Source organism: Nicotiana sylvestris, chromosome 10 (genome assembly GCF_000393655.2).
Source record: "Nicotiana sylvestris chromosome 10, ASM39365v2, whole genome shotgun sequence".
NCBI lineage: Eukaryota > Viridiplantae > Streptophyta > Magnoliopsida > Solanales > Solanaceae > Nicotiana > Nicotiana sylvestris.
In genome coordinates this window covers 120,016,900-120,044,132 of record NC_091066.1, presented here as the reverse complement: position 1 = coordinate 120,044,132, position 27,233 = coordinate 120,016,900, and the positions used below count along the sequence as shown (strand labels likewise).

At 40.6% G+C, this 27,233-nt stretch overlaps 1 long non-coding RNA gene across 1 annotated transcript in view; it reads right to left on the bottom strand.

The window, feature by feature from the left end:
- Nucleotides 1-13,962: 13,962 nt before the first annotated feature.
- The window catches only part of LOC104233603 (uncharacterized), a 31,718-nt gene continuing 18,447 nt past the window's right edge, over nucleotides 13,963-27,233 (bottom strand). Inside the window, exons 2-4 of the long non-coding RNA XR_712676.2 lie at nucleotides 25,589-25,657; nucleotides 18,545-18,612; nucleotides 13,963-14,046 (exon numbers count right to left, since the gene is read on the bottom strand). This is a non-coding gene — a long non-coding RNA (uncharacterized lncRNA). The remainder of the gene's footprint in view (nucleotides 14,047-18,544; nucleotides 18,613-25,588; nucleotides 25,658-27,233) is intronic.

The window sequence follows — 27,233 nt, the reverse complement described above, 5'->3', positions numbered from 1 at the left end:
ATATCATCTCGGCCACTGTGGGCAAATCATCAAAACATATACCAGTTGATCAGGTGGTGGTGCGTATATAACGCCATAACCCATATCCCATATCCCATATACATATATATACGCATATATAACGTCATCTGGTCATGGGTCAATATGCATGTATAAATGCATTGCATGTGAAATACGTTAATAAAATCTCTCGTTCTATCATAAGACCATTATGCCTCTGATTCATATCATGAAATAAGATTTACCAACTTACGTATTTTTGAGACCCATGAACAAACGATAAGAGAATATGACACCTAAGAGAATAAGAATATACACATCTCTAGCATTTCTACAAATAGATTAATTTATGGAAGTTGTGTATTCGCTCGTTTCGTTCGTGTCGTATAGAGCATGCCAAAAAGAAAGAAGGGATAACCTTAACATACCTCAGCCGATTCTCTTGACAATCCCTCCAACACACGTCAATTTCGACAACACATAATGATGGATCAAAGTAGAGGAAAATCTGTATGATACTCTTGAGAAAAATTGCATCGTACTTCCTTAGAATCGTAAATCTCACATTATTATAGTATTAAGTAGTCTTTGAATGAAATAGTGAAGCCACTTCACATTGCTACTGCAAATTCCTATAATTGCTGGAGCCTTACATGTTACATAGTAGTGGTAAGCCTCCAATTTTGTGAATTAGAGACATTTAAGTCTTAGTGGTGTGGGGGCCACTTAATGTGGTGACTTAGCCACATAACCCTCTTAAATGTGACACCTTTCAACATAAAACAAGAGTCACTAATTAGCTTAGACTAGCTGCCACATTGGGATATTAGTCCCTATCCATCATTTCCTTAATCTTATCCAACAATCTTAATTATATGTTGATCTCCCACTAAAAATCAATAATTACTCAATTATCCATATAATTAAGAATTATCTCAAATTACTTAAAATACTACTCACTTTTAACACACTTTATACACTTCACTATAATGGTCATGTGGTACCTTGAATGACATTAGTCCATAAATACCGGGTATTAGAGCACGGATCATATTTTATCCCGAATTGTCAAACTTAGACGAAATTTATTTTCTTCGATCCGCTTACCCTCTTACCTTCACGAATTCACTTATCACTTGTTTGAAATTGCATAATGCTTATAATCTCAAAGTAATCTCATTCCCAAACTTATGTCGATTAACTTATGATGAAACTTTAACGTACGAAAATGCGTGATCTAACATCTCCTTTCTTAGCTTTCATCAATGTACTTATGGCGTACTTTCACGTACGAAAACATGGGGTGTAACAAAGGATGTAACGACATATAAGACCGACTTCCTCGGTATGTATACTTATCCATTTACCCTCGTCTTGGAGGTGTCATCCATGCCTTCGATAGACCCCGTGATCCTCGTCTTCTGTGAACGATATCAAGTGACTCTCAGCCAAATTCATTCGTCATTCGGGAGTATTGTTTACATGACCAGGTATTACACGAATATTATTAAGGGGATGCCCTTCACCCTTGACCATTTGATCAGAACGTATATTCCCCGACTCTTTCATGGGGACCTGATTAAGCTCCGCTGCCATGCCTCGAGGGCCTTCTTTGCTTGTACTGACTAGGTTAGGAATGGAAGGTGGATGAGCCGCTTCATCTGAGTCAGGACTTCAGACTTGATCCTCACAGAGAGGATGTCGTTCCCCGAAAGATGGAACATGAAGCGTAAGTAGACATACTTAATTAACAGCCCATTTCTTTCTTTCGGATGCATTTCCCAACGAACTGACTTCCTTTGTTGATATAGCTGTTGTGGCGTACCCTGATGCGGTTAGGAATCTTTTAGGCTGGGTAGCTAAACTGGACGCGATTCTCGCATATGTTGAGCGCGTGTGGCGCAATTTATCCAGGGCTAGATGGAAAGCCAAGAATCCTCATCCTAGTGCTTGTTTTTGTATTTGGGCAAGTCTAGGGGAGGTCTTCTTGATGAGAGAAACTCTGCCTGGTGAAGCGGGTACTCCAACACCCAGCGAAGAGAGGAACAAACGAGGGGGATCATTGACTTATACTCCAGAATCCAAGAAAAATAGAATGGAAGATCCTAAGGATGATTCAACAGCCTTAATTCCAGAAGCGTCGGGGAGACCCCGAGCTGGAGGCAAAAAGAAAGATGATCCTTTGACAGAACCCGAAGGGGGAGAGGATTTGACTATTTCACATACTGTTGAGTTGGCGGCTTTCGAATAGCGGCTCGGTTCTGTTGTTGCCCCGTCTCGGGCTGAAGAGGCCTGTGAGGGTGTATCGGGTGCTATCGCCGAGCTAATCGACGACCAGAATTTCCCTCGTATTGAGGTGTGATTGGTAGGCGATCTAGGGGAGCCTAATTCCGAAGCTCTTCAGAAGCAAGGGACAGCCCCGATTGACCCAGTCGAGATCGTTGAAGTGAGCGATTCCCCTTCGGAATCGGCTTTTCCTCCAAGGGAGATGCTAGATACCCCCAATACAGAGTCTCTCGGCATGGGGACACCCGTGGGTGATAAGAATATGTTTGAAAAGCCTTCTACTGCACCTGAGGAAAAACCTAACATTTCACTTATTTTTAATGAGATCGACAGGCAATGTGAGCATGTAATTTATTCATAAATTCTGCTTGGTGCCCTGACCTTTACCTGTTAACATCATTTCTTTCATGGTTCCAAGCCAAGGTGCTTTATAATCAAGTGTTTGTCAATTTTGAAATCGAGCTGACTCGCCACGAGGGAGAACATAAGAAGCTTATCTCAAAAGCAGATGAGCTCAGGGCTCTTTCTACCAAGAGGGAGGAAGAACTCCATGGCCTTTGGGATTGCTTGGAGGCGGCATCCTGGGAAAAAGATCATCATACAGAACAGGTTACATAGCTCCTGTTTGTTTTTTGTCTGTACGTTTAACTGACTTCCGTGTTTTAATATCTTTGGGTTGATTTTTGCAGTTTAAGGAGAAGGGTGTCCTTATGGGGAAAGATCTCCAAGCCAGGGACTCCGAAATTTTCTAACTTAAGCGGTATTTATGTGAGGTAATCTCTGAGAGAGATTCCCTATGGGGAGAGGTGGTTTTGATCGGGCATTACCTCGAAGATGCGAGGGCTGAGAGAAGTAAGCTTAATGATCTCCATATTGAGTTAGTTACTACGCTATAAGAGGTCAAGTCTAAGGCCAAGGCACTAGTGACCTTGCATAAGGAGGATGCCACTACTGCAAATGCTCAGGCTCGGAAGGTATCCGAAGAGGCTGAGTTACGCCTGACCCGAGCAGTGGAGCATGCCTGGTTAGAATCTTGGAGATAGATGCTCGAGGAAATAAATGTCAGGGGCATTGATTTAATCACTGAGATTGAGAGGGTGAAGACCCAAGAAGAGGAAACTGCGGCCTTACTTCCTTTCGAAAGCGAGTCGAGCAGTGACTCGGGAGGTGATGAAGATGGAGGCGAAGTCCCTGAAGGGGAGGAGGCCATTGGAAACCCGGAGGTTATGGCCGAAATTGCTGATAGCATACTTTAAGAGGAGTCTGTCGAAGGCGTAGCTCTGGTGATAGATTAAGGTTTTCATTTGCTTTCTGACTTCATAAAGGCTCCAGATGTAGGCTTTGTAATTGTACTTTTATTAATCTTTTTATATGTGTGTCAACTTTTTACATTTTTCTGTTTTCCCTTTGAACGACTTGTGGCATTCGTTTGGCAATTGATCCGAAGTCGTGGGTCTCAAATTTATATCCTTGGGTTCTTCCTGCCATCGAACATTTCACAATGGTCGAGAGTCGACCTGTAAGTCTGTCGTGTTGGCTTCGAGGCCATTTGTGCTGATTTTTTAGATTCTCACGCATCGGGTCGGTACGACCTTTTAATGTAAGCTGTCATCTTAGGGTCTTATGATTTTTCTCTTAGGCATATTCAGTTAACTGCTTCGAGTTCGGTCTCCGAATCGGGTTTCGACTCGAGCTCATTGACCCTTAAGTTTTTGAATTTAAAGCTGGCCCTTAGGCTCTTACGCGTTAGGTCGGTGCAACCTCTCATACGAGCTAGCGGCAGTGGCTCTTACGCATTGGATCGGTACGACCCTTTATATGGGCTAGCGATAGTGGCTCTTATGCATTGGGTCGGTATGACCTCTAATATAGGCTTTATTTTTCCCTCGTTAAGGACTTTTTGAAATTGTGTTTGCCTGACTCTTCGACGGTTTGATAAAAACTTCGATTGTAAGTCATTATGTGGCAATGAACGAGCACCTCGGGAGGTTGTGTGGCTGAGTATTTCGAAGCCTATAGTTTGGAGCTGACATGGTCGAAGCTCTTTTGCCTATGTTGAGGGTAGTTTGTTTAACCTGTTCTTTTTAAAGTAATTGAAAGCCTGTGATTTTATAGCGACAGTCGGGCGTCCCCGAGTTGCGTTAGTTTGGCTGGAAACTTATGACCGTGGTCAGTTTTAGTTCACGAATGGAGTAGTTTTAGCGTCTATACCGAGGGTATGCCTTTTTAGGGGTCTTACAAGTTCGAGTATATAGCCTTAACTTTAAGGACATGGTAATGCCTTTTGTAAGGTCTTACGTTTTGGTTACTTGGTACAAGTATAGTTCATGCCTTGCTTGAAGTCTTATAGATATTGTTACTTGGTACAAGTATAGTTCATGCTTTGCTTGAGGTCTTACATATATTGTTACTTGGTACAAGTATAGTTCATCCCTTGTTTGAGGTCTTACAGATATTGTTACTTGGTACAAGTACAGTTCATGCCTTGCTTGAGGTCTTACAGATATTATTACTTGGTACAAATATAGTTCATGCCTTGCTTGAGGTCTTACAGATATTGTTACTTGGTAGAAGTATACATGTTCTCGCTGCATGGGCTTGATTATTCTATATGGACACGGTTCGTTCGACCATTTGTCCTGGTACATCATTTTCCTATCGGACCCCATTTAGCACGTCTTGGCTTCTCCAAGGAGGTGACCTTCCAGGTGGGATGTCCCCTAGTATTCGAGGTTGATTGAAGAGAAGCCTTGAATACTTGTTTAGTCTTCCTTAGGTAGCATATAGATGCTACCTCGTTAAAAACCTCGTTGGTAAAAACCCTTATTTGGGATGAAAAACTCGATCGAAGGAAAAGAGTGCAACGCATGCCTTTGAAATCTAAGGCCTTTGAGCTTTTAGTAGTAATAGTGTTTGAATATTGATACATTCCAATTACTTGGAAGTTGTTCACCTTCCATGGTGCCGAGTTTGTAGGACCCTTTGCCAACTACCCCGAGGACGTTGTACGGTCCTTCCCAATTCTGACCTAGCTTTCCTCCATTAGTATTTCGAGTATTCAAGGTGACTTTCCTTAGTACTAAGTCCCTGGTTCTGAAATGCCGTAGATTTGTTCTCATGTTGTAGTATCTTTCAATCCTCTATTTTTGTGCGGCTATTCGGACCAGCAAGGCTTCTCGCTTTTCATCTAATAGTTCGAGAGCAATAGTCATGGCCTCATTGTTCGAGCTCTCGGTTGCGTGTCGAAATCTGGCAGTAGGTTCTATGACCTCGACCGGTATCAAAGCCTCAGCGCCATACACCAAGGAGAAAGGCATTTCCCCGTTGCTTGATTTTGGAGTTGTTCGATATGCCCAGAGCACTTCGGGTAATATTTCTCTCCATCTTCCCTTTGCTCTTTCCAACTTCTTCTTTAAGTTTTGAATGATGGTTTTGTTTGTGGACTCGGCTTGGCCGTTTGCACATTGGTGGTAGGGCGTTGATATGATCCTTTTGATCTCTGTGATCCTCGAGGAACTGAGTCACTTTGCTTCCGATGAATTGCTTCTCGTTGTCACACGTTATCTACAAAGGAATTCTGAATCGGCATAAGATATGGTCCCAGACGAAATTAATGACTTCTTTTTCTCTTATTTTTCGAAGGTTTGTGCTCCAACCCATTTTGAGAAGTAGTCAGTCATAAATAAAATAAATCTAGCTTTACATGGCGCCGTTGATAAAGGTCCGACGATGGTCATCCCCCATTTTATGAACGGCCATGGCGACAAAACTGAATGTAGTTGTTCACCAGGTTGGTGAATCATTGGGGCGAATCTTTGGTATTTGTCGCAATTGCGGACGAATTCTTTGGTGTCCTTCTCCATGTTGTCCCAATAGTAGCCTGCCCTGATTATTTTTTGAACTAAGGAATCGGCACCGGAGTGATTTTTCCAGGTGCCCTCGTGGATCTCTCGGAGCACATAGTTTGTATCTCCCAGCCCAAGGGCCATCAAAAGTTCTTTTGTAAAGAGGTATGGTTTCGTCGAGCAAGAATCAGGCTGCTTTGCTTTGCAGGGCCCTCGACTATTTTGGGTTTGCAGGTAGCTTCCCGCTCTCCAAATAATCGATATATTTATTTCTCCAATCCCTTGTTAGGCTAGTGGAGTTGATCTCGGCATGGCCTTCCTCGATCACTAATTTAGATAGTTGAACAACAGATCTGGGGAGTATGTCATCATCCACGACAGACGATCTCAGGTTTGCGAGTGCATCAGCTTCGTTATTCTCCTCTCGAGGTATGTGGACCAGGGTCCATTCTTTGAAGCGGTGCAACGTGATTTGAATTTTGTCTAAGTATCTTTGCATCATGTCTTCTCGAACCTCGAAGCTCCCATTTACCTCATTTACCACCATGAGGGAATCATATTTTGCTTCAATGGCTTCATATCCTAGGCCTTTGGCCAATTCCTGACCTGCAATCATAACCTCATACTCGGCTTCATTGTTAGCTAACCTTGTGGTTTTTATAGATTGTCTAATCACGCGGCCCGTAGTTGGCCTTAGAACTATGCTGAGTCCAGGCCCTCTTACGTTAAAGGCGCCGTCAGTGAACAGGGTCCATATCCCGGAATATGTGCCCATTTTTAGCAAAAGTTCTTCTCAACCTCGGGTACGAGAGAGGGAGTGAAGTCGGCTATGAAGTCTACCAAAATTTCAGATTTTATAGCCATCTGGGTCTGATACTCGATATCATACCCCCCGAGTTCGATGGCCCATTTGGCCAGTCGGCCCGATAATTCGGGTGCAATATGATTCGAAGGGGATACGTTGTTAATACGCAAATATGATGGCATTGGAAGTAAGGTTTCAATTTTCGACACACACTTATTAATGCAAGAGCTAGTTTTTCCAGGTGCGGATACCTAGTTTCGGCATCACTCAGTGTCCGACTTACATAATAAACAAAGAATTGTGTACCTTGTTCTTCTCGAACTAGTACACCCCTTACCACTATCTCGGATACAGCCAGGTATTAATACAGTGTCTCATCCTCTTTTGGGGTGTGGAGAAAAGGCACGTTTGTCAGGTATCACTTCAACTCCTCCAAGGCGCATTGGCATTTTGGAGTCCATTCGAAATTGTTTTTCTTTTTGAGCAAGGAGAAAAAATGGTGACTTCTGTCGAACGACCTTGATATAAACCGACCCAAGGCTGCTATCCGCCCGGTCAGCTATTGCACGACCTTTACGTTATTTACCACCATAATTTCTTTGATAGCTTTGGATTTATCGGGGTTAATCACGATTCTTGTGTTTGATGCCATGAAACCTAAGAATTTGCCCAATCCTACCCCGAAGGCACACTTCTCGTGATTGAGTTTCATGTTGTAACTTCTGAGGATGTCGAATGTTTCCTACAAATGAATTAAATGGTCCTCCACGCACAGGGACTTAACTAGCATATCATCAATATAAACTTCCATGGACTTGCCCATTTGATATTCGAACATCTTATTAGCTATGCATTGGTATGTGGTCCCTTCGTTTTTTAGCCCGAAGGGCATTACATTGTAACAATACGTACTGTACTTTGTGATGATCAAAGTCTTTTCTCTATCCTCGGGGTTCATCTGAATTTGATTATACCCCGAATAGGCATCGAAAAAAGTGAGGGTTTCATGGCCGGCCGTAGCATCATCAAACGATCAATGTTGGGCAGTGGGAATTAGTCTTTTGGGCACGCCCTATTTAGATCTTTATAATCTACGCACATTCTTAGTTTATTCCCTTTTTTGAGAACTACAACCACATTGGCTAGCCATTCAGGATATTTTACTTCCCTAATAGACCCTATCTTAAGGAGCTTCGTTACCTCATCTTTGATGAATGCATGCTTTATCTCGGACTGGGGTCTCTTTTTTTGCTTCACCGGTTTGTACCTGGGGTCGACACTTAGTCGATGGGTAGTTATCTGCGGTGGGATCTCTGTTATGTCTAAATAGGACCAGGTAAAGCAATCAATGTTGTTAATAAGGAATTGAATGAGTTTTTTCCTGAGTTCGGGGGTTAATCCCGTCCCCAGGTGTACCTTTTGATCTGGGAGATGCTCGATCAATACGGCTTGCTCTAGTTGTTCAATAGTCGACTTTGTTGCATCTGATTCTTCGGGGGCAATGAAGGTTCTAGGAGCAAGGAAATCCTCTTCATCATCCTCGGGGGTTTGTTAGTTTTCCAACTCTTCCGAGGTGGGGTGTACAGAATTCGGTACCTCTTCATGGACCGCAAACATTTCCTTCGCTACATGTTGCTCTCCATACACTATCTTTATTCCGTCATTTGTCGGAAACTTCATCATCTGATGCATGGTCAATGGTACCGCATTTATCTTATGTATTCATGGCCTACCAAGCAAGGCATTGTACCTCGTGTCACCTTTAATGACGTGGAACCTGGTACCTTGAACTGCATCAGATATGTTAACCGGGAGGGTGATCTCTCCTTTTGTTGTTTCGCCGACCATATTGAAGCCACTGAGGATTCGGGAGGTAGGTATGACCTGATCGAGTAATCCGAGCAGTTCTACCACTGTCGACCTAATTACGTTGGCCGAGCTACCTGGATCAATGAGTACACTTTAATTTGGATATTATTTAAGAGAAACAAGATTACCAGCGCATCGTTGTGTGGATGAGATAGAGTCTCCAAGTCTTCTTTGCTGAACGCGAGGATGTCCTCAGATGCCCAACCTCGAGTTTGCCCTTGCATTACCGCAGAAACCTTTATCTGCTTGATCCCAGGCCCGTAAGGAACGTCGGTCCCCCCGATAATCATATGAACGATGTGCTGAGGTTTTCCAACTTCGCTTCCCCTATTTGCCTCTCTTTCTTCCTAGGTGAGGTTTCTCCGAGTGTCTAGTTGATTTTCTCGGCTTATAATCCTGTTGGTATGGGAACTTACACCAATGTGTTGAGTGTTGTGTGAGGTTGTATCGATGGGAATCGGTTCTGGTGCAACCTCAGGGTTTTGTGGTGGTACACTATTACTTGTAACAGATGCACCATAGTCTCTCTTCGAGACCGTTGTTGTCATGTGCATTTACCGAGTTAGACATTTTGACCTGAAATCAAAGATTCTTGGACAAGAAAAGGTGTGAAAGATAACTTGCATTATAGTAAACCAGCAAGAAAATAATCACTATTATTTTTAGCCCCACGGTGGGCGCCAAACTATTTACCTTGATAATAGTAATAACAATTAGAATTGATTTGGTGGTTCTAAAAATACGTGATCTATTTTTATGCTAGTTGTTAGGCAATAGTTGTTGAATGAAAGATTAGAAGATAAGATAAGAGCTGGTAGATAGCGTGACAATCAAACTGAATGGCTAGAAATCGGGGCCTCGAGCTTGCATATACGAGGCCTCGAGGTCGAGTCGGATGCCCGAATAAGGGCAGTCGATGGAGGATCAACAGTTATGACAAATTTGATTGCGGCTCTTTATGAGCAATAAAATGAAGAACAATAAATAGAACACAATGAATATAAGCTATAAATGTAAGTATCAAGATAGTGAGTCCAAGTTAGAGAGCAGAGAGAATGTTCTTGTATTGAATGTTGTGTGTAATATATATCCTTTTTACAAAAATGACAAGAGTCCCCTTTATATATGAGGGAAAAGTCCCAATATGACACATGCATAATTATTACATAAAGTAACTAGTACAACCACCCAATCAGCCTGGTGCAGGCTCTCACTATTTGTGTAGGCGTTGTCAAAAATATACTACTCCTAGGGAGCTTCCCCCTTACTTGTGATAGGCACCGGTTCGTTCTGCCCCGACACCGGGCATGAACTATCCTCGAAGACATCGAACCCCAAGCTATTCTCCGGGCCCTTCGAGATGAAATTACATAATGCTTCATCGACCGTAAAATTGGCCTTCCCTATTTTAGTCGTATACACTACTCAAGGCTTCACCTACCACATTTGCCTTCCCCATATGGTAAAATATGTTGATATCATAGTCTTTTACAACCCCGACCACCTATGATGCCTCAAATTCAAATCTCTTTGTTTGAACAAATGTTGGATACTCCAATGATCTTGTAAACCTCACAAGACATGCCATACAAGTAGCGCTTCCAAATCTTGAGTGCATGCACAATGGCTTCCAACTCTGAATCATGCACATGATAGTTCTTGTCATGGGTCTTCAACTGATAGACGTGTAGGCAATCACCCTACCATCACGCATCAATACTGCACCAAGTCAAATATGCAAAGCATCACAATACACGATATAAGGCCCCAAACCTCTAGGAAACACCAACACTAGAGTTTTGGTAAAGCAACCTTGATCTTCTAATAGCTCTCCTCACACTCATCAGACCACATGAAAGGAGCACCCATCTAAGCCAACTTGGTCAATGGGGTTATAATAGATGAAAACCCCTCAACAAAGTGGTAATATTAGCCCGCCAAACCTAAGAAACTATTAATATCTATAGCTCAAGTATGTCTAGGCCAATTTTGAACTGCTTTAACCTTCTTAGGATCAACCTTGATACCATCACAAGACACAATATAGCCCAAGAATGCAAATTATTCCAACTAGAACTCACACTTTAAAAACTTGGAATAAAGTTGACGATCATTCAAAGTCTGAAGTACAACCCCGCAAGTGTTGCTCATGCTCCTCTCTACTACATGAGTAAACTAGAATATCGTCAATGAAAACAATCACAAAAGAATACAAATATAGCTTGAACACTTTGTTCATCAAATCTATAAAGCTTGTTGTAGCATTAGTTAAAACCATTAACATCACCAAGAACTCGTAATGACCATGGCGAGTCCTAAAAGTTGTCTTAGGGCCATTCCATGCCCTAACCTTCATTTGATGATAGCTTGATCTCAAATCAATCTTGAAAACACCTTAGAACCCTGAAGGTGATCAATTAAATCATCAATGCGAGGCAATGGATACTTGTTCTTGATAGTAACCTTGTTCAACTGCTGATAGTCAATGCACATCCTCATAAAACCATTCTTTTTTTCACAAACAACAACGCCGCACCCTTATGTGAAACATTTGATCAAATAAATCCTTTATCTAGCAAATCCTACAACTACTCCTTCAATTTCTTCAACTCATTTAGAGCCAAACTTTATGCTGGGATAGAAATGGGTTGGGTTCCCAGAACCAAATTAATACAAAAATTAATATCCCTATCAGGCAACATGTCAGGTAAGTCTGATATGGCTTGTATCACCATACTTGTAATAACCTTCCTACAGACATGGCTGCTGAGTCCGAAGTTATCCCTGACAACCAAAATGATCACCATAGAAACTCTATATCGGAGGTATACTGATGGGATCTGGAGGTGCACTGAATGTTGACTGCTCAAAATGAGGTCCATAAGAACCATGGCCACCTGATGTACCATGTGAAACCTAAAGTGCTAGCTGTAATAAACGAACAACATGGCCTCTACCAAAATGACCCTTGCCTTTATGTAAGGCACCACTAAAATCTCCAAAATGAAGATGCCTCTTGTCATATGTCGCCTCTCTTCCCTAGCCACGAATCCGCTCAATCCTCCTAGCAACCTCAACCACTTGTGTGAAAGAAGTATCAGTCATGGCCTCTCTAGCTATCTAAAGTTTGATACCATATGTAATACCCTCTATGAACCTCTGTACCTTCTCCCTCTTAGTAGGGATCAAGATAGTTGCATGGCGAGACGAATCAACAAATCACATCCCATATAAGGTGGATGGTATACCACCCTGCTGAAGATGCTCAAACTGGCTGCATAGCTTATCTATTTGAGTGAGGGGAATAAACTTCTCCAAGAACAACTGTAAAAACTGAGCCCATGTAAGATAAGGTGATCATGCTGGATTACCCATCTCATGAAACTGCCACAATCATTTGGTTGATCCATGCATCTAAAAAACGATGAAATCCACTCTATTAGACCCAACTAGTCTCAAATTGTGCAAAATCGGATGACAATAGTCCAAGAATTCTTAGGCATCCTCTGAAGAACCACGCTAAAATGAGGAGGAGGCAACTTAAGGAACCTATACATCATCCTCAGCTCATTAGCTGACATAGCCGGCCTAACATCAGGCTGTATCAGCAAGGATAGGCTGAACTATCCAACCTGGTAACACTCTTGGGGTTTGATATTCTGAGCCATCTGCTCCGGAGTATGAGTGCTAGAAGTTTGAACTCCTCCCTCTGCTTGAGAAGCGGTGAGTGCCACAGAAACATAGCGAATTAAAACATACTCCATAAATATCACCATACGAACCAAGGCGTCCTGAAGTACTAGAGTAGAAATAAACCTTTCTGGACTTGTGCTGGTCCTACTAGCTCAACCTGAACTGGAATATCATCCTCTGGTCTATCTGAGGCTTAGCTGGCACTGCTCTAACATGAGCCTCAGTGGTTGCGGTTGTTGTTGCACGTACCCTAGGCAAGGCTCTAGATATGCCCTTGTATCGGCCCCTACCCCTCGTAGCAACTACGAATTGGGGCTCCTACTCCTAATTAGATGTGAATGAAGCACGTATTTTCACCATATATAAGAGAATAAGAGAAGAAAGATTCAAACTTTAGGATAAAACAAAGTCCCATGATAAAGAAAGAAAAAAAAGCAAAGTTTTCTTAAATCCATATAGCCTCTTGAAGATAAGTATAGACGTCTCTATACCGATCTTAAAGACTCTACCAAGCTTTCTCATGACTTATGAGACCGATGCAACCTAGCTCTCTGATGCCAACTTTTCACAACCCAAATTCCCAACCAAGGGATTGTGACGGTGCCTAACACAACTTGCTAGGAAAGCCAATAATAACAAATTTATATAGGGGAATGCGAGCATAAAACAACATGATATCATAAATAAAGGATAAAACTCATTAAAGTATAACAAGGCTGAGTCCAACAACAGTCTAACACTTCCTAGAACTAGAGACATTGAGTACATGAGCATCTATAGAATTAATAAATACGTCGTATGGAATAAATGACACACTATTTGGAGCAAACACACTATAGTATAACTATAAGAAAAGTGACTCCAAGGAATGCGAACAAGGGTGCAACACTACCTCAAGTCTCCTCAATCAAGCAAGCTAATCTGTCCTCTGGGTTCCACTAGGTCCAACACCAAAATCTGCATAAGAAGTGCAAAATATAGTATGAGTACAAATAATCCCATGTGCTCCATAAGTGTCGAGCCTCACCCCAATGAAGTAGTGAAGAGGCCAAAACAACACACCTATATATAAACCTGTGTAGTTAAATAAATAAAAAAGAAGAAGAGAGATATAGCAAATAAGATGACAAGAAAATGTCAAGTAAGACGATAAGATAGGTGACAAGAGAGGCAACAACTGTAATGGCAAGAAGAAGTAGAACAAGGAGTAATGAAAGAAACAACTAAGGTAAACAATTATCCTTACTTTCACAAGCAGCTCCAAACAAACCTTTCAAAACAACCATGAATCAACATAGTCAAGTCCTCAATCCACGTAGTAAAAGCAAAAAGCAAAAGGTAACAGGTCAACACCACGGAAACACCCATCGTGTATATTCTCTCATTGTCACAAGCATAGAAACAGCTGTCATGCAATATCTCTCAACCTCACAGCACGGAAGAATCCGTTGTGCAATATCTCTCAACCTCACAGCACGGAAGCACCCGTCGTACAATATCTCTCAACCTCACAGTACAGAATCATATGTCGTGCAATATTCACTCATCCTAACAAAGAACATATAAAATTAGTACCAAACAAGGTGAGGAGCAACAATAACATCAACAAGAGTGATTAAATATAACACACCACAAGAGAGATAACTATTACTTTTGCACCAATAACTAAACTAATATTTCAAGAATTTCAAATGCATAATATCTCAACAATCCCAACATAGCTATCAATATGAATAACATCAAGAGTTTCACAATCTATGTAAAGCAAGTAATACATGATACATAAAGGTAACATGATATAAATAAGGCTAATTCTACCCGCATGTCTGACCCATAGCCAATGCATATAAAATTGTGACCTTGTATATACACTGCCCCCAACACATATAGCATATAGCATATAGCAAATAAACATAACTACATCCTAATTCCCTCATATCAAGGTTAACTAAGACACTTACCTCTTTCCGGAATAATTCAACCTTCCAAAACAACCTTACCTTTAGCCCAAGCATCCAAACCACTCGAATCTAGCTAATTAATATTCAAATAAGTCAATACAAACTTTAGAAACTACCATAGTATCAAAAAGGTTTGATCATTGACATATTTGGAAAAGTCAACAAAAAGTCAACCAAGATCCACTTGGTCGAAATCCAAAATCAAGACTAAATCATGATTACCCATTCATCCTCGAGTCCGAATATGTATTTTATTTTGTGATAGAATCCCAAATTAAGGTCTAAATTTCTAAAATATAAAATTCTAAATATTTAGCCAAAAATCCTATTTCTACTCTACGAAATCTTAGATTTAGGGATAAGAATATATTAAAGTAATGAAAATTGATGAAAAACAAGTTAAAGATACTAACCCTTGATGTTGGGAAGAAAATTCTCTTCAAAAATTGCCTCCCATAAGATCTAGGTCTCAAATACAAACTAGCCCCCAGCCACTGACACATCAATTATGTGTGTCCCAATTAAGGACATCGCAAATGCCACAAAGACCTTGCAAAAATGAAGAAGGAACCATCACAAAAGTGATCTAAGCTTCAATACTCCCCTATTTATCGCAAATTCGAGCTATCATTCGCAAATGCGAGAGTTGCATTTTTTAACAAACCATCGCAAATGTGATATCTGCAGCACCAGCAGTGCCCAACTCTATGAAATCAATCTAGAACCAATCCGAAACTTACCCGATCCCCCAGTGGTCACCCCAAACATCCACACAAGTATGTAAAACTCACACGAACTTGTTCATAAGCTCAAAACATCAAAATAATATCATGAACCAAGAATCACACATCAAAACTTAAAGATTTCAAAGTTCTTAAGTTCAATTTTTTTAACTTTTTACAATAAGTGTTGAACAAGTCTTGGGTCACCCGGGATCCCCAACCAAATATGTGTACAAGTTTAAAATTATCTTACGAACCTAGTAGAATCATCAGAATACTAATCTGAGGTTGTTTACCAATAATGTTGGTCGTGGTCAACTCCAATTATGTTCAAAAGGCAATATTTCTTTGAAAAATCACATTTTAACTCTCCAAATATCAAAAAAGTAATAAGTCATAAATTATCAAACTAAGCTATTCAAAGTCTTAAGGCATGAAAGGGAAGACTGACACTCAAAATGACCTATTGGATCGTTATAGTTCCACACCTAAAGGCTCCATTTCTGTTGTTCCAGACCCCCACTTCTCCATTTATAACCACTATCTATAGTGTATTTTTCAGTTCAACTCAGTCGACCATCTTGCACATATCCACTAGCAAATTTATCTCTTATTGGGCATACTATTTTCTAATACCAGCAGCAATCTTGCAGGAATTATAGTGCCACCAGTTATCTTTTGTGCACATGATTCACTCACTTAACCCATATGTTGTCACTCTTTTGTGCAATATACCACACGTATTTTGCCACTGCATCCTCATTCTATAGAATACATTCTCTGATTCCAAGTCCTCCATCTTCCTTCTTCCTACAGACCAGGTTCCATACCTCAAGGGGTAGTTTATTTGTATTCAGTTTTTCATGCAATAAAAAACCTCCGCAACCTTCACTTATGCTCTTTAGAGACCTTTTGGGTAGTATAAATATGGTAGACCAATAAGTGTACATGTGTAGCAAACCAGAGTTGAAAAGTTGAACCCAACCTGCGTATGCCAGATTGCTAGAACCCCAGCTTCTGATTCTTGAGTTTATCTTGTCCATTAACACCTAACTGTCCATTGATGATATCTTCTTGGATGATATGGAAACCCCAAGGCATTTGAATGGCATTTTCCTTTGGTATAGCCAGTGAGCTCACAGAGATCATCAACATACTTTTTCTCCATGTTTGTACAAAAAGTATTTGACTTGGATGCATTAGTTATATGTCTATAGTTATATAAGAATTCTCCTAGAATGTGAGGATTCCTTTCATCATTAGCAATACATCCTGGAATTCTCCTTTACAGAACATCAAAACATCATCCCCAAAGAACAAGTGGTTCAACTTAAGCCCTCTACACTTTGGGTAAAATTCAAAATCGTCTTGTATAGCTACCATTCCCATGATTCTTCTAAAATATTCCATACAAACCACAAATTGCAATAGTGAAATAGGATCCCCCTATCTTAAACCCATTTTCCCTTTAATACAACCATGCAATCCTTTATTTAGAGTAATAGTGTATTGTAGTGTGGTTGTACATTCCATCACCCACCTAATGAATCTGCGAGGAAAGTTTAGCTCATGCAATATTTCTTTAATGAACTTCGACTCCATTGAATCATATGCTTTCTTGAGATTAATTTTGATTATGCAATGTTTTGTGGTGTTCTTCCTATTGTACAATCTTAATAAACAGTGGCATATCAGGATGTTCTGTACTATACTCCTTCCAGCTATAAAAGCACTCTACTTATCACTTATGGAACTTCTCAATAATCCTTTCAATCTAGCATATAATATCTTAGATATTATCGTGTGCATAGTGTTGCTGCAGGCAATAGGTCTATAGTCACCAATAGTTTTGGCATGGTCTGCCTTTAGAATTAATGTAATTATGGTGCTATTTGGGTTCTTTAACTCTTGGATCTGTCCAAGAACTCTAAAACTGCTTATCTCATGTCTATTCCCACAATTTTCCAACTGTCTTTAAAAAATAGACTACTATAACCATCCGAACTTGGAGATTTATCCCTTCCAATCAACCATAATGCATTTTTAACATCCCTATTTGTGAAGTCTACTCCCAATTGACTCCTCTGATCCTCTGTGATAGTTGTTCCTTTCCTAATTAGATTACTGCAGATACATTGATATTAGTGTTGATTTTCCATAGAAAGTTTTCATAGACTTGTATGAATTCTTGTGCTACTACTATTGGCTTTATTCTGTAAGACTATTGGGATTCTTTATTTAAGAAGACTTTGTTCGCATTTCTTCTTGCCTTCATCCTACTATTGAACACTTTTGTATTTTGATCACTATATTTCAACCACTAAAATTTGTATTTCAACCACTGAATTTTGCTCTTTTGGTTGATAAAATTTCTTCTAACATCATTCCACGGGTTATATTCCTGTGTGAACCTTCCTTCTTCTTCTAACGGCCCTCTATTGAGAAGGTCTAGTAGTATTTGGTTTGACAATGCTCAGCTTTCTCCTTCTTCATCTTTGACTTGAGTTCTTTCTCACTGAATCTCTCTTTATTGAGTCTTTGTAATAGTGGTTTAAAAATGTTCAGCTTCCCAACCAATTGATACATCTTGATTCCCTTTATATCTTGATTCCAGCTATTTCTTATCTTGGTCTCAAATTCAGGATCCATACTCCACATGTTAAAGTATCTAAATTGTCTTCATTTCCTTTATTTTTCCTCTTTCCCAATTAATCACAGCAGGGCGATGATCATAGAGCCCTTCAAGTCTGAAGTGAACTTCAGAAGCCGGTAAATTTGTTATCCATTATGCGTTAACCAATCCTCACGTTTGTTTGTTATTTTAGGTGTATAAAGCCCTGATGATCTTAGAGCAGCCAGACCACATTTCAAGACATAATGTTAAAATTCTTTAGTCCCAACTACAGTAATAGGTCTCTTTACTCTTTCTTCTCTATTTATCATATAATTGAAATCCCCATAACAGCCCAAGGTCCTTTAACATTGTCATATAATCCCTGTATATCTCTCCACAAAACCCTTCTCAGAGCTAGATCATTAAAACCATACACCAGTATAATTGTGATGACCCCAAACTGAACCCAGTCGTGATGGCGCATCTCGTGAAGACAAAGCTAGCCGACACAATTCCCAAATACATTTCAATAACTTTAATAAGTCAATTTAAGCTTTTTAATTAATCAGATATTGCATAATATAAGTTTAAATGAATAGTGCGAAAATAGATACAGCCCGACATCGGGGTGTCATATGTCACGAGCATCTACTAAGGTATAAAATACAACGAAAATTCTAAAATGTACTAAATGCAGTCTAATGACATCAAGAGGGAGAAAAGCAGTGATGCGGATATCGGGCAGCTACCTTGCTAAACTCTGATGACTCTGCCTCTGATCAACCAATACCCGCTACCGGGTGCAGAAATACCTGAACTGCACATAAGGTGTAGGGAGTAATGTGAGTACTCCGACTCAGTGAGTAATACACATAAATGAAGACTAAACGATAAGAAATCACATAAAGGCGCATCAACATGTTGTATAGAAGCAGTATAAAACCATTTAAGAAAACAATGAAGCTGTGAAATCTCATAAAACATCTTAGCTCAGTTTAAACCTATTTAAAACTATCTTTTCACAGCTAAGCAAGTAAACGAAATGTAGCTAGAACAGATAAGCCCAGAAAATCCACCCCTTGGGAAAAAATATCAACAGACACAGCCCCTCGGGCAACAACATGGAACAACACCAGCCCCTCGCGCTATATCTCACATCACAATGGGTACCCGTGCTCACTGGGGGTGTGCAGACTCCTACAGGGGCCCCTTACGGCCCAAGTGCAATATCAAGCCATCTTGTGGAATCATCTCTAGGCTCTCAGCCTCATATCAACAAGCCACTCGTGGCGTACAAATCTCATGCCCTCTGCCTCATAATCATAATCAGTTTATCACTACTGCAGCGTGCATCCCGACCCAAACCTCACACACAGGCCCTCGACCTTACTCAGTTAGAATCTCATAAGCCACTCGGGCAACAGTAAAACATGATGCTCAGCCCAAAATATCATTTACTATATTAAAACAGAGTAAACATGTCTGAGTTATGAAAACAGTAGAATACAGCATGGCTGAGTTCGTGTATAAAATCAAAACAGTGAGGAAATAATCAGGAAAAGTCCCTTAAGGGTTCAAATAGTTGGCACGAGGCCCAAATATGACATTCAGCCCAAAAACATGATGATAGCAAACAGTTTTCAATCAAATACGCGGTAAAACAATCATTCGGGATGGACTAAGTCACACTCCCCAATAGTGCACTACCCCACGCTCGTCATCTAGCATGTGCGTCACCTCAATATAGCACAATGATGTGCACTCCGGGGTTTCATACCCTCAGGACAATATTTACAATCATTACTCACCTTGATCCGGTCCAAACTCTAGCCCGCAATGCCTTTGCCCTCACGAATCGACCTTCAGATGTTCCAAATCTAGCCATAATCAGTATATAACCATTAAAATATACTAAGGGAACAAAGCCCACTCGAAAATATCCAATTTATAACAAAAATTCTGAAATTGACCAAACCTGGCCCCCGGGCCCACGTCTCGAAATCCGACAAAATTAACATCAATGGAATCCTCATCCTCTCACGAGTTCATACATATCAAGAAAACAAAATCCGATCACAAATGGCCCTTCAAATCCCTAGATTAAGGTCTCCAATTTCCAAGCTCTAAACCCCCAATTTTGCTACTGATTTTCCAAAGATTTCAAGCTTAAAATGTTAAAATTCATCATAGAAATAAGTTTAGGGTCCAAAAATCTTACCTCCACGAAATCCTCTTGAATTCCCTCTTCAATTAGCTCCCCCAAGCTTTCTCCCGAATCAAATATGGTGAAAACCCTCTCAAAATCGTGAAGGGAACCTTTTATACTTTCTGACCCAGGCAGTTTCGCACCTGCGGTACTTTTACCGCTTCTACGGTCCCACTTCTACGGCTATTCCACCACATCTGCGGTTTTCATTAAAATAACAATTTCTGCATCTGCGGTTAAAAACTCGCACCTGCGCTACCGCAAGTGCGCCCACTTCACCACTTCTGCGGTTCCTGAAGAACTTCCTCTTGGCCGCATCTGCGACTGATTTCTTCTTCTGTGATCATCGCACCTGCGACCTCCCAACTGCAGGTGCGGTTATGACAACAACAACATGCTTCAACTATCCCAACTCATCTTCAAACCTTCCGCCAACCATACAAAATCACCCCGAGGCCCCCGGGACCTCAACCAAAAGCACAAACCAGTCATATACCACTAGCCAAACTTATACCAATCTTCAAAACACTTCAAACAACATCGAATCCATCAAATCACATCGAATTCAAGCCTAAGGTTCCAAAATCTTCCGAATTACACTTTTGATCACAAGGTATAACCAACCACGTCCGAATGACCTGAAATTTTTCACACACATCCCAAATGACATAACGGAGATACTGCAACTCCCGGAATTCCATTCCGACCACTATATCAAAATCTCACCTATCAACCGGAAAACGCCAAAATACCATTTTCGCCAATTCAAGCCTAAACCTTCCACGGACCTCCAAATCACATTCCGATCACACTCCTAAGTCCCATATCACCTAACAGAGCTAACCAATCATAAAAATTCTGATCCGAGATCATATATCAATAAGTCAAATTGTGGTCGAATCTTTCAAATTTTAAGTTTCAAACTGAGAATTGTTCTTCCAAATTCATTCTGATTACCTTGAAAACCAAAACCGACGATTTACATAAGTCATAATACATCACACGGGGCAACTCATGCCCGAGAACTGGCGAGCGTTGTGCAAAAGCTCAAAACAACCGGTTGGGTTGTTATCCTCCCCCGCTTAAACATACGTTGGTCCTCCAATGTGCCCAGAGTTGTTCCGAAAACCATCAAATCGCTGTGTAACCTTACCATGCACATACCCGGGGGTGATCCCATGTAAGCCTATCTCATATAGGTCGGATAACACAATATAACTGAAATATCACAATCCAACCTAGCCTATAAACCTTAGAACCACATTTCCACTTCCGAAATCATCCATAAGATCAGAATATCACATCTATACTCTGAATAAGCCCGAACAAGCTGTAATAACCCATACCTACAACCTCGGGTGCAATTACATGATATACCACATAACTCAAATACTGGTAGCGATAACTTCTAATCACAACAGCTGCACAAAACAACTGAACATCGATAGAAAACCTTTTATCAACTAAAGTCTCATTTCAACATTTTCATATACTGCCAACGATAAATGAAACACGTAGTAAGCCATAAACATTTCTCAGATCAACCATTCATGAAGCCACTTCTCTCTTGGCAAAGACCATAGCAAATTTCTGAGCCGAACATCAATATTATCCTTCCAACATGCTGAAATCTAATCCGTTTGTATTCATTAAAGATCCCAACGATCTCATGTAATCCAACATAACTACTCTTGTGACATGACACCTCAATACAGACTAAAGCCACAACTTGCACAATTCGCGCACCAATAAGCAACAATCCGAACATACTCATAAAAATGACTCAAATGAAAGAGTTGTACCGCAAACTCACCAGTACCACTACACACAATGCTGAGAACTAGTCACACATCATAGAAACAGAACACACGAATTTGACCTGTCGGATCATACCTCCGCATAGCTTCGCTCCAATGCGCGACCTTATCCAAAGACTGGTCCACCTGAAACACCTCAAGTCACTATGCTCAAAATCGACAACCATGCGCAATATGATGTTTAAAACTAAAGCAAATCATCATAACCACGGTGAAGCAAATACATAACACCACACAAACCCGAAAGGACATAACCGATACGCCATCCACCGAACAATACCCAATGCTCTTTCTCGCTTGACTTCCACTATGAAACCCAATGGAACCGCACCATGTGTGCCTATAACCAACAAATCATAATGCCTCACAACATAGAAAAGTAACTCATAGATCAGCTCAGAACACTGATAGCTCAATAACAACCGAATCAATGCATCCCTCACCCATAGCAACTCGAAGTCAACAAAGCCATCTTGATGCAGGACACACATCCATATAGGTCTACTAATGAACCCCTTATCAAGGAGTTCATGAAGCTCCTCCTTCAACTCTTCTAACTCCACCGGTGCCACATGATACGGTGCCCAACACCAAATTATTACCGAAATCAACAACCCTATCCGGCGACATGCCCGGCAGCAGAAAACACATCCGAAAAAGTCTCTCATCACTAGAACTGAACCAATAGTGGGAGTCTCTGCACTGACATCCGTCACAAAGTAAATAAGATGGACAACTCTTCCCAGCCATCCGCTGGGTCTTCAAAAATAACATCACCCTACTGGAAATATAATCCGTCGAACCTTGCCACTCCATCCGTGGCATTCCCGGCATAGCCATCATCGCTGCCTTAGCGCAATAGACCAGAATAACACGACACGAAGACAACCAGTCTATACGCAATATTACATTAAAATCTAACACACCGAGCAGCAAAAGATCCACTCGGGTCTCCAAACCTCGATAGTCACTATACAATGCTGATACACGTGACCTACAACCACAACATAACCTGAATATGGGAACTCCCAGTCTCCAGCTCCATATAGCACATGAATCTCTATATACGATCCCAATTCCACCGTCCGAATATACCACACACCTCTAATACCCAATCTTTCCACGAGAGGTACTCTCATACTTCTTCTGTGCCACTAAGAAAACTTGAATATCAGCAGTTGAACTAATAAGAGAGTGTCGCAATACTACCGAAGTACCATCAACTTAATCACATTATTTTTTTCTAATACGTATACCCTCGTCAAGTCACACCAATTAGCAATACCATTTCCTTAATCATCTGAAGATCATTTCCCTAATCACTTGAAACTGTCTGTGCTGCATAAGAATTTTATGACCTTCCCTTCAGAACTGAACCATGACCTTACACATGTAAATCTCAATTCCACACAACATACCACATAAACCATACTATCCTAGGATAACTATGAGGACTTCATATCCCTTCTGAGCCACAAGCAACTATGTACTCAACTAGACAAGAACTTTCCGTTAATTTTATCTAGAAGAAAATCACTATACACTCCATGCTCTTTATGCCCGTATAAAATATACATCTCTAACCGTCCCTTTGCACAAACCAGACCTGTCAGGAATGAATCCTTCAAACTCGACCAAACTACGCAAGCCATCAAAACCTAAGAGCATTGCCATGAAGCACCTATAGAAACGCATTATCTCATAAGCACCCAAAAAATTAATGGTATCCCTTACCATGCCGATCCAACCTACTACCAAGCTATCCTATTTATCCGAGTTCCTTCGGAATTACCTTTGAATTAATATTTATCCTTGCCATAATACCGCAATCCTCAACCCAGACTTACCACACGAGACCCAAGCATAAAACCACACCGTCTAAGGCTCATAAGCCGCTGAATACTCTCCTTAACATTCCCAAAAGCACCATATTCAAAATACCTACCCTGAAGAGACTTCCTGCGAATCCAGAACCATTACCTTCCTAATACTGATATATAGAATCACATAATTGATATAGAAATTACACAAGCCTTGACACCCTCCAATGCAAAACCTTAGTTTCTAGCCAATTTTACAACTTGAAAATCTCCAATTATTCCATGTAGAATCTTGAACCCATTAGAACCATTCTCGAGAGTCATCCACTCTAATCAAACCGCAATTAGACTAATCAAATGAACCGAATAACCTGTACCTTATTAGCACTCCGACGCCACAGAATGTAACCTCACCTTAATGCAACCAAGCAATTTCATATTCTATGCACCGCACATCCTTTACCAATTACCACTCAAGATATTCCGTGATTCTTATACACCTACAAAGCATAACATGACCTTTGTCAAACAAATTCCTTTAGTCGAGCCATCCTGGGTCTCAATCTCCGTAAGCCATAACTGATTCACTAGCACGCCTCAAACTGGAACCAACATAGCACATAATCGTACAGTTAATCTAATTAATAGTAGACTCCCCCACTTGGCTCGAAGCCATAGATCAAAACACACCCACTAACTCATCATGCATATACTCTATTACTACCATAATACCATAGTGAGATTAAACGCAATCCTTTATAAGCACATGAAACACAGACCATCTAGTACTTTAAATCTTCTACAATCTCGTAACAGTTAAACCCACTCTCTTAAGCGACACAAATTTAAATTTCATCACATATATTTCCCTAGTAACAGATATTTTCCAATAAATGACATAAGGGATTACGCAAACTTCAAAACAATCCGCAGGAGATAACCCATCTGCTTCGCTTCAAATAACATCTCTTCATACCCTTCCTCCATCATAGACATTACGCAGTCACTTAATGTTCTTGAGTCTGAACTCATAATGCAACATGAAATCTACCTCACTCCCAACTAGGAAACATGAAAGGATTCTTCCCACACCCATAACTCGGGGCTATACCTCAAATCAAGATGAACATCAAGTACATAATAGTTCTTCCATCCTCCAGCAGATCCTTTCCAAATCATATGAATACACCTCGTAATCATAACATACTCATCACGTAGCTATCTAGTCATTACTAACCTTAATAGGGACATAACAGAATATATAGATCTAGAAGCACGCGCTTACACAATCAACAGCTCAGGGCTCAAGCTATAGGCAAAAATTCAGCCTAAGGTCTTCCAGACTAGCCCAACATCAACACAATGAGATCACATCTCGCCCCTCAATCGGGGAATTAGAAGCCATCGATGCACATTTGATACCGAGCGCTCATGCGCGCATACGAACGCGTGGAAGAAATTCAAAGAGTTACTTTTCAAGCTGAATTAAGAACGCACGATAAGAATTCAAGAATGTGAAGTTTTTCCTAAAGGTTTTACAGCCTCCCGAGGATAAGTACAGACGTCTCCATACCGATCTGCGAGACTTTACTAAACTTGCTCATGACTCATGAGACCTATGTAACCAATGCTCTGATACCAACTTATCGCGACCCCAAACCGAACTCGGTCGTGATGGCGCCTCTCGTGAAGACAAGGCCAGCCGACACAATCCCCAAATTCATTTCAATAACTTTAATAAGTCAATTTAAGCCTTTTTAATTAATCAGATATTGCATAATGTAAGTTTAAATGAACAGTGTGAAAATAGATACAGCCCGATATCGGGGTGTCACAAGTCACGAGCATCTACTAAGGTCTAAAATACAACGAAAATTCTAAAAATGTACTAAATACAGTCTAATGACATCAAGAGGGAGAAAAGCAGTGATGCGGACGTCGGGCAGCTACCTTGCTAAACTCTGATGACTCTGCCTTTGATCAACCAATACCCGCTATCGGGTGCAGAAATACCTGAATCTGCACACAAGGTGCAGGGAGTAATGTGAGTACTCTGACTTAGTGAGTAAAACATAAATGAAGACTAAGCGATAAGAAATCACGTAAAGGCACATCAATATATTGTATTGAAGCAGTATAAAACCATTTAAGAAAACAATAAAGTTGTGAAATCTCTTACAAAATCTTAGCTCAGTTTAAACCACTTTAAAAATACCTTTTCACAGTTAAGCAAGTAAACAAAATGCAGTTAGAACAGATAAGCACAGAAAATCTGCCCCTCGGGCACAAATATCAACAGAAACAGCCCCTCGAGCAACAACATGGAACAACAATAGCCCTTCGGGTTATATCTCACATCACATTGGGTACCTGCGCTCACTGGGGATGTGCAGACACCTAGAGGGGCCCCTTACGGCCCAAAGCGCAATATCAAGCCATCTCGTGGCATCATCTCTAGGCTCTCAGCCTCATATCAACAAACCACCTCGTGGCATACAAATCTCAGGCCCTCGACCTCATAATCATAATCAGTGTATCACTACTGCGGCGTGCAGCCCGACCCAAAAGTATCCTCACAACACAGGCCCTCGACCTTACTCAGTCAGAAACTCATAAGCCACTCGGGCAACAGTAAAACATGATGCTCAGCCAAAAATATCTTTTAATGTGTTAAAACAGAGTAAACATGGCTAAGTTATGAAAATAGTAGAATATAGCATGACTGAGTTCACGTATAAAATCAAAACAGTAAGGAAATAATTAGGAAAAGTCCCATAAAGGTTCAAATAGTTGCCACGAGGCCCAAATATGGCATTCAGCCCAAAACTTAATGATAGCAAATAGTTTTCAATAAATACGCGGTAAAACAATCATTTAGGATGGACTAAGTCACAATACCCAATAGTGCACGACCTCACGCTCATCATCTAGCATGTGTGTCACCTCAATATAGCACAACGATATGCAATCCGGAGTTTCATACCCTCAAGACAACATTTACAATCATTAATCACCTCGATTTGGTTCAAACTCTAACCCGCAATGTCTTTGCCCTCACGAATAGACCTCCGGATGATCCAAATCTAGCCACAATTAGTACATAACCATTAAAATATGCTAAAGGAATAAAGCCACTCGAAAATATCTAATTTATACCAAAAATTCCGAAATTGACCAAACTCGGCCCCCGGGCCTATGTTTCGGAATCTGACAAAATTAACATCAATGGAATCATCATCCTCTCACGAGTTCATACATATCAAGAATACCAAAATCCGATCACAAATGACCCCACAAATCCCTAGATTAAGGTCTAAAATTTCCAAGCCCTAAACCCCCTATTTTGCTACTGATTTTCCATAGATTTCAAGCTTAAAATGTGAAAATTCATCATAGAAATAAGTTTAGGGTCCAAAAATCTTATCTCCACGAAATCCTCTTGAATTCACTCTTCAATTAGCTCTCCCAAGCTTTCTCCTGAATGAAATATGGTGAAAACCCTCTCAAAATCGCAAAGGGAACCTTTTATACTTTTTGACCCAGGCATTTTTGCACATGCGGTCCTTTTACCGCTTATGCGGTCCCGCTTCTGTGG